The following is an 11566-nucleotide window of genomic DNA, read 5'->3' as shown; positions in this document are numbered from 1 at the left end:
ATTTTACGCTTTTTAGATCTATGTATTACATATTTCTTCTTAATAAGCAATGGTTTTTATTTATTATATATCACTTTGATTTGATATGTTTTTTTTTTTGCAACTGCACAAATGTGCACACAAAGTATTATGAGTAGCAACCACTTGTAGATTGTGTAGTGTATGTAGTCAAGCCTATGGCTGTTTCTCAATTCCAAGAACGCAAAGAACGGACTTGTGTTCTCGTGAAGATTGGTCTTGCCAGGCGACCTTGGAAGAACGAACTCAGAAGGCCGCGAGAACACAGAACGCACTTGTGAGAATTGAGATGTGTGCGATCTTCCTGTTGGTCACCTGACCTCCCCAGATTTTAGCGTGCAAGTCTGCACTGGATGCATCCTCGATATCAAGAACACATTTTTATGCGTCCTCTGTACTTGCGTTCTTGAGAATTGGAATTGAACTTCGCCGGTGAACACGAGGATGCAAGATCGCTGAAGAACACATATTGAGAAACAGCCTATGACTCCATTGCTGTGGAGGACACTGATCACCATAGCACCGGTTTGGTGTCTCAGCTATGAATTATATATGCTGAAGTGTTATTTAAGCCATGAAATCAAAATTACACACATGGAAAATACAATAGTAAAACTATTATAGGAAACTATAGTAATATTCTGAAATGCTATAGTGTGTTGAACCTTAGTTGTCACCAGACCTGTTCCTTGATATCTACTTTCCTGCAGAGTTCACCTCCTACCCCAGTCAAACACACATGTACCTACTAATCAAGCTTTTCGTGGCTTCCTAAAAATTAGAGGCAGGTGTGCTTAAGCAGGGTTGGATCTAAAGTATATCTCCAGAAACAGGCTCCACTGCTCTAGTAAATACCACTGCTCTAGTAAATACTTCTGTAGTATACTATAGTATTTTTCATGTGGGTAGCATTATACCTTTTATTAATTAAACTCCTTTTTTATTTAAAAGTAATTGGAACTGTCCATTTTTTGTCATTCCATCCTTGTGAATCCCTTTCCCAGCTCAAATTGCAATCAACAGTTGGGTCTTCTTGTCACTCCACACACCTCTCTTTGCCATCTTGTCAAGTCAACTAGCCACCTAGCAAGAGAGTGCACATTAATGATGTCATCATTAACAACTATCTGTTCAGTTCAATTCCAGTTCAATGGAATTTAGCTTCACTGTGCATGTGGCCAAAGAAAGAAATCCAAAGAAAACAATATTAACAATATTATATAGACTGCAACTCCACTGTATCAATTGTCATACTGTAGGTGATATGGACAATTTTAAAGGATTTGTGAACAAAATTCAGCTTTTTTAGCCTTCACTGTTAGACTTTTTATTGTATATATGCAGAAACTCAATGTACATGTTTTTAACAGTATGATGCCTTTACCGCAGTTCCATTTCGCAGTAAAATAACCTTACTGAAACCTAGTTTTAAAAAATATATTGCCTTAAAGGGGAATCAAAACCGTGTCGTAGGTCCGTTACACAACCACAGTGCCACAGAGTCACTTAGTAAAAGTAACTCGCTACACTCCCCAAGTAGCCTCTTCTGTCACTCTCCCAACACTCTGAGGAGCGAAATCTTGGCGTCACTAGTGTTTTGAAGTCTTGAGGTCAAATTCAAATCTGACGGTCAAGCATTTATCCATAATCTCTTTCTTGTTTCTATCTACAATTCTCAATAAATTATTTACACTGCTGAAAAACAATTCACATTTTAAAATTTGCTTCACTGCTAAAAGCATAACAAATAAAATTTATTTCATTTCATAGATATATTTTACTTTCCATTTTATATGCTTTTAAAACACTGTTTTATTCAACTACAGTAGCACTACTGCTGTTGTTTTACAGCAGTCTACCGCAAATTCAAAACATACAGTAAATCACTGTAAATTAAATGTTAATACCCATAATCCAATGCATATTACAGTAATGGACTGGAAAAGAAAATTATGGTATTTTACTGGGCATTTTGTGGTAAGTAACTGTAGAAATTACAGTTGAACAGTCGAACAGTGTTGAGCACGGAGATCCTTTTGGTGGACTCAGCAGGAATTTCTATAATTAGTTTTTCATGTCCGTGGCACAACTTTTTTTTTCATGTCATTTTATGTATTAGGATATACTTTTATGTATTTGTTTCTACTTGTTTTTCATCTGCTTTTAAAACTATTCTCATCTGGAGTTGGGGTTTGGGTTAGGATGTCTAAAAATGTAACAGAAAGTGATTCTAACCCCAAGCAACAATGGTAAGAAAATAGGAAAAAACAATGAGAAAACAACACATAAAATGAAACGAACAAGAAAGTCGTGCCATGGACACAAAAAATATTTATATAAATTTGTGCAAATGGCACGGAAAAGAAATTTGTTCTCAAGACACGAAAAAAAATGGATTTCATGCCATGGACACAAATAAACTAATCAGATTTTTTGGTGACTATAACACGACTTTCCGTGAGATCAGTCTGGTTTGGAGAGTAGAGTTTGGGAAGCTACTTTGAAAACCTAGTTTGTCAAGTTACTAATGAAATGTCATCAATGCCAATGTAAATTACATACCTAAAAACATACCTAATCAAAAACTAAAGTATTTAACATTGTAAATACTTAAAGACTAACTAAATCCCTGGTCAGAGCCTGACTCCACCCACAATATTTGAAAAACGCAAGAAAAGTGGGCAGACCCTAACGGAGAGGGGACGAACTGAGCTCGTACCAAGTGTGTGGTGGGATCGTAACAAGGGCGTGGTGAGCTTGAACCTGCTTACGTAGGATCGTACCGCTTACGTCACACAGTACCGCAACATTCAACAGGCAAATTCAACTGCAGTAACCACCGTTCAACCTGAAGAGGGCAGCACTCAGATATTTTTATAATATATATTGTAGCATTGAAACACTTTATACCCAAATGTCAAAAAAGTTACTCAATCAATGAACAGCACTAATAAAGCCCCATTCTTACAGAACATTAACTAAAAAAAGTTGGTTTAGGGTTTAGTTACTCTTTAATCAGTCCTTCCAGAAAACGCGGAGTTTTTTTGTGATTGTTGCGCGCAAAAATCCTCGATTTTGCGGCACGTTTTCTTAAAAAATGCGATGTAATATGCGGGATATTTATGCGATGGAATTGCGGGAATTTGCGAAAATTGCGGAACTTGCAAAAACTGCGGAAACTTGCAAAAGCTGCAATGATGTTCAATTCACATAATCACGTCACTTCATAACGTTCTCATGGCAATAGAGGACACGGCTGCGCTTTTGGGAAGTAAATGCAACATTTTTCAACTTTCTGCTAATATATATGTGACTTTGTGCTACGAAAATGCGGAGATTATGAAATCATGCAAGCCCCGCATATTTTGTGCGCAGAAATATGTAATTAATGCAGCGAAAGTGCGTCGTATTTGGAAAAAATGCAGCCCCGCATAAATATGCGGACTTTGGCTGATTATGCAATATATCGCGCGATCGCACAATCACGTTTTTCTGGAGGGACTGTTTAATAATTATCTTTGGTAGAGCATTGCATTAGCACCGCAAAAGCTTGTGCGTTTAATCACATTTGCAGAAAATAAATGTATAACTTTGTAATGCGCTCTAAGTCGATGTGGATAAAAGCATCTGCTAAAAGCATACAGTAAATATAAATGCAAAACAATTTATGAATGTTCATGTTCTTCCCTTGAACACTTATCGCTCAGACGAGCTTTCCTCCTCTGCCAAAGGTGAGCTCATCCTGCACCATGTTTACCTCCACGTATATATAATTATATTAATAAGTGTACTCTCCAAAATAAAAGCCACCCGTTTTACCATGTGTTCCCCTGGCAGGGTAAGTGTTGGAGCTTATGCATTGGGATTTGGGTTTGGTACAGTTCTCACCGCAGCAGGAGACTGTGGCAATCCGGCTGGGTGGGTAATGATATCAGATGCCTCTCTTCACAACAACAGGTGCCTTGGCATGGCCACTGTCCACCTCCACGCTGGGGTAATGACATCAGCATCAAGCACTGTTTAATTATAGTCCTCTAGAGCTCAACACTGTAACACTCTGACATCTCAAAGTTCTGCTGTAATGACCTGCAGTGTAAAGTATTAGCATGCACTAAGCATCCTAATTCAATTTCATTTTTAATAAAGTACTCGATTAAATGCTAAAAACAAAGTTATTTTTTGGGGATTTTAAATTCTTTAAATATGCAAACAGTGCATATTCCTTCAATCCAGTTCGATCTCCTTTGCGTCAAATATGGCTCTCTTTTTATCCCAACTCCATTTTGTTACTCCATTTTCTCTCTGATATTAGGCGGAAAAGCACAAGGCTGTTGTCCGGATGCACAGGGGGTCGCGTGACTCTGTCTATCTCTGTGCTGATGGCTGCTAATCCCTTCAAACAGGCCGGCATGGGCCAGACATGGCTGAGGGCTACGACAGAGCCGTAATTACACACGACCTTCCATTATTGCAGCGATGCAGGCAATTACAGTAGCTGCTTCCTTTTTACATGCAAAAGAGCCCAAATGAGGGACACAATGACAGCGGATGAGGCAGCCTTGGTGCTCGGCTGGACCATCGCCATGCCAAGAATACAGCTTCAAGAAATAAATAGAAATACAAATTTGAGTTTTCCATTATAAAATGGATCGTTCTGCTTCTAAATTCTGATTGGATGATTTGTGTATGAGCCGCGTTATAAAATCCCAATGTCACCTGTGACTGTACATTTCACATTAATGTGGCAAGTTATGTATTTACTGTAAGTAATGTATAAATAATAATATACATAGTGATAATTGTGAAATTAGTGTATAAAACAAAGTGTATTTCATTACACCGTAAAAATGCTGGGCTGTTTTAACCCATGGTTGAGTAAAATGCATAAACCCAATCGCTGCTTTAAATAAACCTAGAAAAAATCCATATTTGATCCAGAGTTGAAACATCCCATTATAGGTTAATTTAAACCCAACATTGGGTTGGTAAATTTTTCAAGAATATTTTTTACTAAAGTAAGTTCTTGCTTTCATCGGTTTATTTTAAATGATTTGCAAATTCATTTAAAGTACAAATATTTCATGTTGTCTATCAATTAACAGTTCGTTAAAGCTGCATGATTACAAAAGTATTAACAAAATGTTGTTTTGATTAAATCTAACATGTCACACCACAGGACATGTCAACTTCATAATAGTATTTCCTTGAAGGAATATTCCATTTTCTTAAAAGAAAAATCCAGATATTTACTCACCACCATGTCATCCAAAATGTTGATGTCTTTCTTTGTTCAGTCGAGAAGAAATTATGTTTTTTGAGGAAAACATTGCAGGATTTTTCTTATTTTAATGGACTTTAAAAGACACCAACATTTAATACTGAACTCAACACTTAACAGTTTTTTCAACGGAGTTTCAAAGGACTATTAACAAACGAGGTATAAGTGTCTTATCTAGCAAAACGATTGTCATTTTTGACAATAAAAATAACAGATATACACTTTTAAAGCACAACTTCTCGTCTAAATCCGGTCGTGATGCGCTAGCGTGACCCCACGCAATACGTCATGACGTCAAGAGGTCACAGAAGACGAACGCAAAACTCCGCCCCAGTGTTTACAAGTCTTGAGAAAGAGGACCGTTCCTACGTTGTTGTATGTCAACTGATACTAATTAATGTCTTTGTGTAAGTTTATTGTTTACAATGGTCCGCAAATGTGCGTTTTATATATGTGACACGTGACCTCCCTACGTCACTACGAATTTACGTTAGGTCGCGCTGGACCGGATCTAGACGAGAAGTTGTGCTTTAAAGTGTATATTTGTTATTTTTCTTGTCAAAAATGACAATCGTTTCGCTAGATAAGACCCTTATGCCTCGTTTGGGATCGTTTATAGTCCTTTGAAACTCCGTTGAAAAAAAACTGTTATATTTTGAGTTAAGTGTTGGTGTCCATTAAAGTCCATTAAAATGAGCAAAATCCTGGAATGTTTTCCTCAAAAAACATAATTGCTTCTCGACTGAACAAAGACATCAAGATTTTGGATGACATGGTGGTGAGTAAATTATCTGGATTTTTCTTTTAAGAAAATGGAATATTCCTTTAATTTTATAAAAGATAGTGGGTGCATTATAGTGATGTCACACTTAAGAAAGTTTTAGGTAAAACACCTCAAACATATGTTAAATTACTGTAACTTACTCTCTTATAAGGCTCGTTTTTATTAATCATCTTTCCTTGATTTATTATATCCTGAAAGCGAGACCAAAGCTAATTTCCATGTGAGTTTACATAAAGAGGTATTACCGAGAAGCAAAATGGCTTGATTTAGTAAATTCGCTGCATCGTGAAGGGAAGCGTGTGCACGTCTGTGTGTGTGTTTATGTGAATGTGTGTGTTCGCCTGTGTATGTTTGTGTTCGTGTGTATTTAGGCGCAGCATTTGGATGACCATATGGAACTCTTTGTGGCGCCAGGAGACCATGCGGCTTGGAAACCTGATCACCATCTCCCCGGTGACAGCTGGAGTCTTTACACCATCAGAACATTTGTAGACTTCTAATTTGTCATAACCACCTCCTGTGGCAAAGAAATATGCTGCAGAATTAGGTAAGAGAGGCTGAAATTTAGAGCAGAAAGAGGGTACAGAAAAGTTAGGCGGAAATAATAAGTGCAGGGAAAGATAACACAAAGATTAAGAGCGATTAAGAGCTTGGAAAAATATCTCTAAAAAGCACTAAAAGATCAAATCAATTATTTAGCTGCTGAAAAGAGTGCAAAAATATCATCACCCCTCCAAGTCTAAACTCTAAAGGATTTCAGTGTACCTTAAACCAAACAAAAGGCCACGTGTTGTCCCCTATAAAAGAGAAGACATTTTCACCTATTTGCCAGCTGTAATATTTAGCCATAAAGGAAAAGATCTTGGCATGGTCATATTTTTACCCCATGCTTCCCAACCCTTTTCCTCGCCATCTATACACATTTCCCTGGCATACGTCAATCACATGTGAGCACTCTCCGAGTGCCACTAAGACTGTTTTGAGATAACATGTGTGTGAGTAAATACCAGATGAATATTTCATGTGGCAATGTTTCCTTCGCTGCCGTTTCCCCACGTGTAACATCATGTACTTTCCCTTCCATTTGTCTGAATGGAGCATGTAGCTCTTATGCTCATCAGCAGAAACACGTCTTGCTACTTCATGTTTCAAACCCCTGAAAGCCTGGGGACGCAACGCCTGTGCTATTGTTTTAAAACTAGCCTCAGAGACAAACAATGACTAAGCTGGGAATTCAATATATGCTTTAGCACGCCTGCTGAATACTGCGCGCTACAGACAGTAGACTGTGTACAACTTTAAAAACAGTACTGTATGTGAAACAGGATGCATTATTTACATAACAGTGGCATGCTAATTTGTTGTCAAATTACATTTTTAACCAATTTTATCTAAGGGTGTTGAACTATTAGCAGTATTACTGTACATTCATATATTTATTAAGCTGGACATACGTCAAGCCAAGAGCAATGCATTGTGGGATATGGTGTATTACGGGATACAGTGCTTTACATTACATTTACACATTTCGAAAAAGCTTTAATCAATGAACAACAATCTGTATTTTTACATCAGAAATGGGTTGTATACTATTTAAAACACAGCCTACAGTAGTATTGCAACTAATGCACTAAAAAAAATGCAGCAGTGCTACATGCGAGTTTAATCAAATTGGTTATGCAAGTCAATTGAGGCTATTATTAAGTTTTTTACTAATATAAAGTTGACATCAGTGCTGGGGTAATGCATTACAAGTAACGTGCATTATGAAATAGGGCTGGGAAAAGATTAATCGCAATTAATCGCATACAAAATAAAAGTGATTTTTTTGGCATTATATATGAGTGTGTGCTGTGTGTAATTATTATGTACATATAAATACACACACATTCATGTATGTATTTAAGAAACATTTACATGTGTATATATATTTAATTATTTTTATATATTCTATATTTTATATAAATAAATAAAAATATATATAAATAAAAAAATCTGACATGAATATATGTATGTGTGTGTGTGGTTAAATATACACAATAATTACACACAGTATACACACATATATTATGCAAAAATAACTTTTATTTTGTATGCGATTAATCGCGATTAATCTTTTCCCAGCCCTAGTAATAATATTACTTTTCTAAAGTAACGAGTAAAGTAACGCATTAGTTTATAAATGTACACACTAATATTTAAATATTTGAGAATGTGAGTTACTTTTTAGTTTAATTAATTCGATTTTTTAAAAATTATGTACTGATTTAAACTAAACGTAGTCGCGTGGAATTACGCACTTCAGTCAGAAACGGAGATGGCAGGCCAGAGCTTGACATTTTTGCAATGAAATTATGCAATTTTTGAATGCAGAACTTCTCAGTCTGCAAGGTCTGAAAGAGATCAAGCCTCAGCCAAGTAAGAAAAAGTAATGCAAAAGTAACTTAAAAGTAATGCAAGTATTACTTTCCATTAAAGGTAACCAATGGCCATTAGTTATTTTTGAGGAGTAATGCATTACTTTTAAAAGTAACTTTCCCCAACACTGGTTGACATAGCTTATAAACAAGTTGAAGTTATTTAACTTAATTTGTTTAGTTAAAGTAAAACGAAAGCCTGATGTTGATACGGATTCAACTTTTTACAGGTACGTGTTTTTTCTACAAAACATTTATGAAATTCAAAGCCAAGGAAAGTACAAAAACAAGAAATGACGACGCAATTTGCGCGTATTTTGTAAAGTGGATCATTCGTATGAATTTGTACAACCACATTCATACATTTTTGTATAATTTGCTTTCACTTCTGCGACGTATAGGTAAGGGGTGTGGTTTCATTATACAGGGTTTTTTTCTAATCACACGTTTTTGTACGATTGACTTTGTAGGATATGCCAACTTGTAAAATTTGTACGAATCAGGTTGGCACTGATTGTGGTTGCTTTTAATGCCTAAACAATGATACAAAAAAGTGGAGGCATTTTTCAAGCACTTAAAATAATCCACATGTTCAGCTTCCAACGTATAATAGGAAGGACCCTGAAACATTCGCTTTAATGGACATTAACACTAAATGCCTTTGCTGAGAACATTCGTACTTTGTCGAGAGGTGAAAATGGCAGAATTGCTCTAGTTATGCACTTTAATTCTGATGGCCTGAGCTCTGCGGGCGGTCTCTGTATTCTCAGGTCGACTCTTTGCAGGTATTTGCTGTATTAAGTGCTGGAGGACCATCAGTGATGTCTGACTGACTGCGCCATTACCTCAAACATAGTGTTCTTTTGGCCAACACGGATTTCCAACTATTTCTTTCTTGTTATTGAATGCAATTGTATTTATATAATTATATTATGATAAATGAGAATAAACTAAAAGCACAAGGGCACAGGCAGTGGTCCGAAATGGCCCAGATTTGGTTTTACAACACAGCAGAACAATGCAGCCACTGGAAGTATCTTACGAGACATCCGAGAGGCTTCTAATAGCCACGGCATCTAGCCAAAGTGCTACGCAGAGATACAGATAAAGAAAGCGCTCGAAACCGGTCCTCTGCAGAGATAACTGACTTATTTGTGCTATTTTCTCCACAAGCCTCACTCTCCCATAAGGCTTCAAAACTAAAATAAGGAAAGTTTGGTCCTTGTTTTCTTCTACAGAGATAAATAGAGTTAAAGCACCACCAAAACGGCTTTTCATTATAGAGAATGTGGTTAAATCCTTAAGCTCTGTGGGAATTGTCCTCTAGTTGCTGTCTTCTTACTTTGTTCGTTTTGTTTAAAACATATTTCCAGGATAATCTCAATTGTATTACCAGGAGTTCTTGCATAAAATGTACACGTTTTCTTTTTTGTGAAGACAGACATAGAATAGCAACACATTGACAGCATCTAAAACAGAAAATGCTTTTATGTCTGCACAACTTCAGAGACATATACTCTGATAAGGGATGCATAACAATTAATCTTGATTAATCTATAGCAGATTATATCATATATGGGCGTCAACTGTGTATAATAATTATGTCCATAACTATGCACACATGCATGTACAAGTATTTTGATTTATATATAATATAAATGATACATAAATACACAAATGTATATACACATGTAAACATTCCTTAGCATGCATGTGTGTGCATTTATATATACAAAGTAATTATACACAGTTCACACACATATATGATGTTAGCATCCCTAACTCTGATGATTGGACTTAATGAGATGCTTGAGAGAGTAACGCTGCAAGTGAATAAGTTTGTTAGAGATCTTTTAATGGTCAATTTGAATCTATAAACAAAACTAAGATGGCAAGAGATGGTGGAAATATGTAAATGTTTTGTAAGGCTGACTATGAATAACATCAAATCTCAACAAGTATGAAGTCATTTTGGTAACAAATTTATTATGATTTGTTTGGATATGTGCACATAACGTTTCTGACCAGTTTTTACAGATCTCACAAAATACAAAAAAATCACAAACAATAGCAGATTTGTTGAAGGCGGGGTGCTTGATTTTTGAAAAAACACTTTGGAAAAGGAAGTCGGACCTAGTACCCAAGCACACTTGTAGCCAATCAGCAGTAAGGGGCGTGTCTACTAACCAACATTGTTGCCTGGGTTGCGTATGTGTGGGGTGGGTTCAGTGTTGTTTTTGGCAGCCCTTTTAGTTTTAGTCTTAGTCTTTTGGACGAAAATGCTTTTTAGTTTTAATCACATTTCAGTCACTTATAAACTTCGTTTTATAAAACTATCGTTTTAGTCAAGTTTTAGTCGATGAAAATGCAAAAAGGTTTTAGTCAAGTTTAAGTCAATTTTAGTAAAAAAAGTAGTCTTTAACAAATTAATTTAGGTTAAAATTATTGGAAATGGGCTTAGGTTTGACAAGTAGATACATGTAAAACCTTAAGCTTACCATTTAATGTGTCACAAGCCTGTCGAGTAAAATTGAATGTATATGATATGTTAACAGCGTGACTTGTTAGTTACCTTCCAAAAAATATCAGCGTGATGAGCCTTCAGGTGGCGCTTGAGGTTGGTGGTATCCTTCCCACCTAGTTTGTGGCCACATTTACCGTTGTCTCCCAATATGCATTCCGTTTTTCTTTCTGATGGATTATACTGAAAGTATGTCTATAAATCATTTTGTCGTTTCCGATTATTGGCGTCACCTCCACGGTCCTTCGAACTTGCCACAGCCGCAGGTGTGTTGTTCTTGTTGTGTGAATTCTGGTGCGGGTGCGCGGCATGGCGGCAGCCGGGTGGTGGACGTATCCAAAACAAGGATAGGAATTGCTGATACGTTTTAGCTAAAAACAGACCGATTTAAAAGGCAGAAATGACATGCATTGTGAACGTCAGACTTATAATGATTTTTATTCCGTCTCGTCATGTTTTAGTTACCTTAGAGCCATTTTTAGCTAGTCATCGTTGCATTATCGTCATAAAAAAGGTGCGTCAACGAAATCATTTCGTTATCGTCATGG

Source organism: Misgurnus anguillicaudatus, chromosome 25 (assembly GCF_027580225.2).
Source record: "Misgurnus anguillicaudatus chromosome 25, ASM2758022v2, whole genome shotgun sequence".
Taxonomy (NCBI): Eukaryota; Metazoa; Chordata; class Actinopteri; order Cypriniformes; family Cobitidae; genus Misgurnus; species Misgurnus anguillicaudatus.
Note: the sequence above shows the minus strand (reverse complement) of the source record.